This window comes from Papilio machaon, chromosome 16 (assembly GCF_912999745.1).
Source record: "Papilio machaon chromosome 16, ilPapMach1.1, whole genome shotgun sequence".
NCBI lineage: Eukaryota > Metazoa > Arthropoda > Insecta > Lepidoptera > Papilionidae > Papilio > Papilio machaon.
This window is the reverse complement of record NC_060001.1, coordinates 5,784,705-5,792,897: the sequence shown is the minus strand read 5'-3', so window position 1 is coordinate 5,792,897 and position 8,193 is coordinate 5,784,705. Positions and strand designations below refer to the sequence as shown.

The window sequence follows — 8,193 nt, the reverse complement described above, 5'->3', positions numbered from 1 at the left end:
CTTTTGTTCCATGTAACGCACATCTTCAATGATAAAGGTAAGGCGGTAATATGCTTATTATTATTAAATATAAATATGCGTGAATTTATAAATAAATTTAATATTCACGATATTAAGTTAATTTTATAAATGTTACATAGTTTAAAAAGTTAATTTGAACTTTTCAAAATATTTTGATTTTATATTTTATGTGTGATCTAATTATTTGTGAGTTATTTACTAATGAATTCTTTTTCAGAAAATGTAAGCTACGCTGTGTATTTACAATTTTGAATCGAGTTTAAAAATTTTCCAAAAGCAATTTAGTTGAGATCTAAAACAATAATATATTTCGGCAACAACATTTTTATTGTACAGTCAGCTTCATAAATATAGTGGCAGTCAAGATATCTAAATATATAGGAACACCTAAAGTGATCAATTATATAAGTACAACCAAAGTTATCATATTAATTGAAGCATCCACTCTGCTCAAAAACACCGGAGCGTTCACATCGTCATATATATGAGTACATTCAAAGTGCTCATAATTATAGTTACAGACATAGCGTCAATAGTAACGAAGCATCGAAAGTATGCAAAAATATCGTAACATTTGACAAAATTGAACTCTATCTCTATTTACTTAAGAAACACTTTGAAATATACTACTTCTGTTAAATTCATTTGACATTTTATATCAAAACATTTTTTTGCTATTTACTTCAAGTTTACGTCCCGCATGACAGATAGGTACGAGATAGATAAGCAATATCAAATTTTAATTTGTCACCATATATGCCAGTTTGGCCTTACGGTTTAACTGCTCGCTGTAATACGCAGTTTTGGCGATTCGAATCCCAAGCTTATTTTTACATTTTTAAGGTTTTTAATTTTATTATCAAAGCGTTATATAAAATTGAACTTTTTCGCAACAATTATTTGGGAGACGTCATTAGCATGTTTTTTATTGTTCACGTTTATTATTGTAAGTTTCGTCATTAAATTCCGCGCGGACTGTCACTGGCGACATCGAATACGTGTAATTAATCTATGCTTGGAAAATTCAACTGCAACCGGACTGAAGATACCTAACAGTAAGAGAAAAATATTTTGATACTAATTGTCAATTAATTTAACAGAAGTTGTATAGATGGCCGAACCTAATCGTTATTAATTTTATTTAAATATTTATTACCCCAAAATTTAAAATTTAAAATTGTTTTTCTTAAGTAAAAAACATATTCTAAGTAAATTACTAGATTTTTCATATATTGATAATATTGAAAAATAAAAACCTTGTAAGCCTGGGATTCGAACCATTAAACTTACGTACTGCGGCGAAAATAGTAAAACACTGAAACTAGCACATATTGTGACAGAATAAAATTTGATATTACTTACTAGCTTTTACCCGCGACTTCGTCCGCGCGGAATAAAAAAAATGCTCACAAGATAAAAAGTTCCTATGTCCGTCTCCTAGTTCTAAGCTACCTCCCCATCAATTTTCAGCTAAATCAGTTCGACCGAACTTGAGTTATAAACAGTGTAACTAACACGACTTTCTTTTATATATATAGATAGGTAGATTAGGTATCTGTCATGTATCGTAAATTTATAAATTTTAAGCGTTATAATAATAAGAAGAAAAATGTTGGGTTGTCCGATAAGTTCGTGCCCATTTTTAAGGGAAATTTTAAAGGCCCTAAAGTTTTGGCATACGTCTTTTAAATTATATTTGTTCGATTTTATAGCAAAAAGTCTTATGTATTTCGGCAAAAATTAAGTCAATCAGTTTTTATAAAACTGATAGAAAAGAACGAATCGTGTCCTACCATTTGTCAAAATATGGCTGAAGTTAAGCTTTTCAGTATGTATGTGTTATGTAAACATGTCATATGTTTTCAATAATTGTACCTATAATATATTCGGGTCTATTCTAAGATACCTATTGAAAATCGGAACGAACTTTTTGGACAACCTATTATGTTGATACAAAGCGTCAAATGAATTTAACAGAAGTAGTATATTTCAAAGTGTATCTTAAGTAAATAGAGATAGAGTTCAATTTTGGCAAATGTTACGATATTTTTGCATACTTTCGATGCTTCGTTACTATTGACGCTATGTCTGTAACTATAATTATGGGCACTTTGAATGTACTCATATATATGACGATGTGAACGCTCCGGTGTTTTTGAGCAGAGTGGATGCTTCAATTAATTTGATAACTTTGGTTGTACTTATATAATTGATCACTTTAGGTGTTCCTATATATTTGGATATCTTGACTGCCACTATATTTATGAAGCTGACTGTACATCTAATTACGGTCGTAAGTTTTACCCTATTTCATGTAACAATATTCATGGTTATAGGTTCAAAATGTCATGCTTCATGACAAACGACAACAATAACTCATGACAAGTGACAAAAATAACACTAACAACGTCATAATGGTTAATAAAGGAAAATAATGTATGGTTTTATTATTTACAGACCGAGTGACGTTTAGACCAGAGCGTAAGTTGTCGGGTTTGTGCCGATATTTGTGTTTAGAGGGACAAAGCCAGCTTTAAACGCTAGTATAGAACTAATGCTTACATTTGCTGCCTTTGTAGAACGATAAATGCGGGCGTAATTTAGGACGGTAATTAACATAGGACATTTACAAAATGAATAATCCATTTCTAAAAAATTTAAAATCTACTCAGTGAATTAGAACAATTGGTTATAGCAATGGGCGGAACAAAAGGGTAAGGAATAAGATGAATCATTTCGTAAAAAGAAATGTAAGATTTTATCGGGTGAAAAAATAGCCTTTTGAAATAAACATTACAGGCTTCTTCTCGTAATGGCGGTAAACATTTGGTACATACTGAATATGGACTATTTCTATGCTTTAAATAGATAAGTATGAATTCCGTAATATTCATACATAAATTAAATCAAAACGATTTAAAAATTGGATTTAAAATTGTAAAATAAATTTAAAAATTAATTACAAATCGTAATTTATCAAACAGCGCATTGCTTGTTGTGTACGTCTGTTTTTAGAATTGTTTAAGTTCTAACATTCGCTTGTAGTAGAGCTGTAACAGATATAGTCACAGCCAATTAACATCAGCTTCGTAGTAAACGTAGAAAACTTAATCATTATCTTTACAAAACATAACTTTCCAAATAATAAGCATATGGAGTAGGTATAACAACGAAAATGGATTGAATAAAATGTATACCTATTTTTTTATTATTGCATATCGAATATATTTTATTTACATGTTAGAAATATGAATAAAAGTTGATAAAATCTTAGCATACATGGGTCAAGAACTACTGTGATTGACGTCAGCCGAAGAACCTGCTTTATCTTGTTTTATTTCTACTGATCTGTAAGTGAGGAACATAGTCTATTAATAAAATTTAAAATAGCGTCTTCGAAAATTAGTAAATGATCAAATATTTAACTTGAGCAGTTGGCAGATATTACATGTAGCATCTCCATTTTATAGTATCTTTAATAAAGATGGTTAAGAAAGTTTTAATAATTTTATTTTCCTTTCGTATATCTTATTATTAATGTTTTTTTTATTTATTTATTTTTCATACAAAAAGATTTAACAAAGAATTTTATCTCGCCAAACTGTAATACTTAACGGCAAGATACGCTCGTTATTACAAAAAACAAAAATGTGTTCTTATCAACAAACAACAACATGCAAAAACTAAAACCTTTAATTTTATTGTGTTAAATAAAGATCAGAAAGTCGCAGATGATACGAATATAAGGACACAGTAACACATCACCTTCAACTTAACGCGAAAACACTCTTCCCCTTGAATCTTAGACAAACTGAAGGAAAATGTTTAAATCATTTGAAACTAAGAAATATTCGGAATCAGGCTAGAACAGACAGACAGCGAACTAAATTGATTTAATTATTTTATGTCTTAAGAAATATTATGTATTCTATCGTTTTTTTTTCTGTGGAAATAAACACATTTCACGAAATACATAAAATTTGAAGTCAAGATCTTACAAAATACATGCTCAAAATCATAACATAAAATATGTAAATTGTATATACCTTTTTCGAAAATAAAATCAACAAATATCGGAATCACATTCTATGAAAATGTCAAAAACGTCTTTTTGGTGAATCTACGCAATTTTGCTACGATAGAGATGAGCTTTCAACCACGACCGTAGCGACGTAGCATCGTAGCAACGTAGCATTCCCCTATCTGTAGTCAAAAACCTTTTGCAAATTGAATTTCAGCAAGAATATATGTTGCTGCGAAAAATTCTAAGTATTCTTTGAATATATTCTCATGATTTCAACATTTTCATTTTTCTAGGCTACACTTTTGTCTGTAAAGTGACAAAAAGTACTTTATATTTATTGTAAAGTACATTTTCATCACATTTAAATGTAATGAATCAAACTGTCAAAAAAAAGTTAAATTTAATTTAATAATACTTCAAATTGTAGATTAAAATTAAATTCTACTTATTCTTAAGTAATTGAATAAGAAATACCGACGGGTGTTTACCGTTTCCGAAACAAAAATTTCATCCCAATTAATCGGTAAGCCAATCAAAACGACGGAAACACAAATACTGATTTTAATGTATACTAATGTGATATACAAAAACAATACAAATAAAAATGTTCAAACGAATCTTGCATTTTATGTTATGTGAAATATTGGGGTTTAATTAATTATAATAATCGTCCCTTATCGAGGTGTAACATATCGGTATCCCGAAGCTCATGTCACCGGTGCAACCACAGGCGGTTACAAAATCTTTAACAAATTAAAGCTTTTAAAAGTGTTTATATATTAACGATGAAATTGTGTTTCAGGTAATATGAAAACACCTCAGTGATTAAATCCCATTTTGAAAATAGTAATACAGTCAAAATCTGTTATAACGACATCGAAGGGACTACTCATATTGAGTCGTAAAAACCGATAGTTGTAACAACCGGTGACAGGTATTAATAGGAAAGATATGTATATAACATTCAGCCAGGACCTTTGATTTTGGTCAATTTAACCGGTATGTTGTTCTAAACGATGTCGCCATAAACGGTTTTGACTGTATTTAAATAATCCATCTCAAGTTCAAAGCGAGTTTCAATTTAGAGCAGTTCAGAGTTTGTGAATTATTTTCCAACCAAATTTTGAGAGCTAAAAATCGTGAGCTTCCATTTTCTAAACTTCTGTACGAATACATAATCATCCCTGTCAGTCTCATAAAAATAGAAAATGAAAACAATACAGCACTAATTCCCATAAACTAAACGGATAAAACAAAAAACCATTTGGCGTGATCATATTATACAAATTAGTTGATATTGGTTCTTTTGTATCTTCATGCTTGTTAAAATTGTCGCCTACATTTTTTCACCAAAAATTTATCTGTTTTCGCTATTTATTAAATCAGAACATTTTATTTATTCATAGTAGTGTACTTTCATCGACTCGATAACGCCGTCTTTTATTTTTATGCATCATTTTCTTCGTCGTCTCGCGCCATTCATAAGAAAATTGGCATCGGTAACAAATTTTTACGTTTCGTAACAAGTTATTTATTACAGTAGCGTTCGGTATTCGCTTTGACAACTCTATGAATATTAAAAATTTTATTGTAGTGTTTTAACAATATATTATTGTGTTTATATAACCAGATGAACAAAGCCTCCAGTGTTCTGTCATTTCTGTGGCTCTGTCTGAACACTTATATAAAAATTTGCAATATTCTGTAGAAAACAGAGACATAATACTATCTCTATTTTAATAAAAGAGGAATTATCCGGTTAAATTGAAGATACAGTGTTAATCTAAATAAAATTACGATTTAATTAATCCCTCTTAGCGTAGAATTTATTCATTTTATTGTCTCTGTTTTGTCAATGAAAGAGAAAGTGATGGAAATACATTTTCATAATAATGTAATTATCTTAAACTACGGTAGAGAACATGCAGGGAAGAATGTATTGGACAGATATTATGCTAATAAAGGCATAGAGTGACGATTGGCAATTGTTTGCACGCGCCAAATGACGTCAGAGGAGTGTCGTAGACACATGTCCCGTTGTATTCCTACGTCATTTTCAATGAAAATAACGATTGTTGTTTTTTAAATACTTCAGTATTTTTGGATATCCGGCTCTGTTCAAGCTTTTCGTTTGTGACCTTTATTATAAACGTATATAAATGCCAATAATTTTAAGTAATAATCAAGCTAAATATACTTTACTATTGTAAATAAAGCTACAAAACATCAAACAATTACTAATTAAAATCGTTGTATGAAATCACTGGGTAGCAAGAACTAATTGTAGTTGTATGCGTAATTAAAAAATATACAATTTTTATTATAATAACATAACCTATTGTATAGATAACGAACATTTCTCTTCCCCAGTGGACGATAACGGATCAATATCGGAAACAATACCGGATCGCCCCGTCGAGTTGAAGAACTTCCCGAAGCTTTGCGAGCAAAGGAGAAAATTTCCAGTTCTTTACAAATTAGAATTTCAGGTACCTGCTGCATTTTTGCTGGGGAGATGGATTTGATGGAGGAGGAGATGTATAGGAAGGTTAAATATTCTCATTTTGTGCGTCTCCTCCTTCGTCGATTGAGGGTAGGCAACGCATCTGCAATTGCGGATGTCTATAGGCAGCGATCGCTTTGCCATTTCGGTGAATTAATGTGGTAAGCGGCCACATGAATTCGTTTGCCACATTGTAATATAAAAAAAAATCTCGAAACAATAGACGACCAACGACTGTTTGTTATACACTGTTACACAATTTGTTTTATCATTTTGTACCGACATTAAGTGCCTGTTGCCACTAGCTTAGCGGCTAGCCGTGTTTAGCTGCGCCGTTATTTTGTGTAGCAGTCACAACTAAACTACCTTATATGCCTACAGATGGCAGTGAAGGTGGAAACGCATTCTTGCCGTCATGCAACAAAGAAAACAAATCTACATAAAAATCAAAACCAGAAAGTATTACCTTGTAAGTAAACATGTACTTATTTTAGTTTAGAACTTCACTAAATAACTCTTTAAATTTTAATTTAGTGCTATAGTAATATAGTAGTTGATATATTTTTCAATAAAACTGAACGAACATTAATGTAGATTATAAAGTAATAAAATTTTATTCTTTCCACTCAATTTGTTCAAAGTAAGTTCAGTGAATGAATTTATCTGAAAATCATGTTGCAAAAGGAAAAAATTAAAAAGCGAATGTAGTTTTTATAGTTAACGATAATAATAGATGTCGTCCCGATTTAAAGAAAAAAAGTTATTGGTTTTGTAAATTTTGTTTTATTTTAAACAATATGTCGGTTTGTACAGACGATTACAACAGAGTGGTACTGGATACGGTGGACAGGGAACCGGATTCCGACTACATCAATGCTTCCTATATAGATGTAAGTATTACATCAAGTGCTATTATGATATAAGCTGCTTTGTTTTAACAGTTAGAACTTTCGGAAATTTAGAGTTAACAATCATTCCTTGCTGAGAGATGTATTCTTTAGAAAACATTCTTGGCCTCACATCTTTTAACGTTTATTTCATAAATAGCTGTCGCCTGCGACTGCGTCCGCGCGGAATTAAAAAAGGCTTTATAGACCTCTGTGTCCTTGAAGATTACGTTCTACATCTTTTGCAAATTTCATCGAGATACCTTCCAACATATCCATTCATACAGCTTTCTCATATATAAAATTAATATGATGAAATATTTCGTAGTAAAGTCAATCGATTTGAAGCAATATCTATGCAAAATGTTATAATCTTTACCGAAGCGATTTAAAATTTAAATAACTTTGCAAAGTTGACTTCTAAACTTGTTATCCGCTTGCGTTGCTCCGGCTTATTGTAAAGAATTGGTAAAACATAATAACGAACTTTAATACTTTAATACGAGAAAAAAAACTTTAGTTCTTGTTACTTTATAACTTAAGTTTTGAACAGAATTATATACTTAACGTGATAACTTTTTGTCCGTCGTTAGTAATATTAATTTTTCTACCGAGAATACTGATGCTGTTAATATTAACCACCAATCGATATTTAAAAATGAGCCAGGATATTTTTTGACACAGTTAAAAAGGATACGAATAAAAGCACTCTTTTTAGAGTCGATTAAGATAGTTAGGCTACAAGATACACCTTATAA

At 30.5% G+C, this 8,193-nt stretch overlaps 1 non-coding gene across 1 annotated transcript; it reads left to right on the top strand.

Moving 5' to 3' along the window:
* Positions 1 to 2,477: 2,477 nt before the first annotated feature.
* LOC106711196 lies at positions 2,478 to 7,438 on the top strand. Its single transcript, XR_006756304.1, has 4 exons — positions 2,478 to 2,502; positions 6,416 to 6,534; positions 6,930 to 7,017; positions 7,362 to 7,438. It is a non-coding gene; the product is annotated as an uncharacterized LOC106711196 (transcript).
* The last annotated feature ends 755 nt before the right edge of the window (positions 7,439 to 8,193 follow it).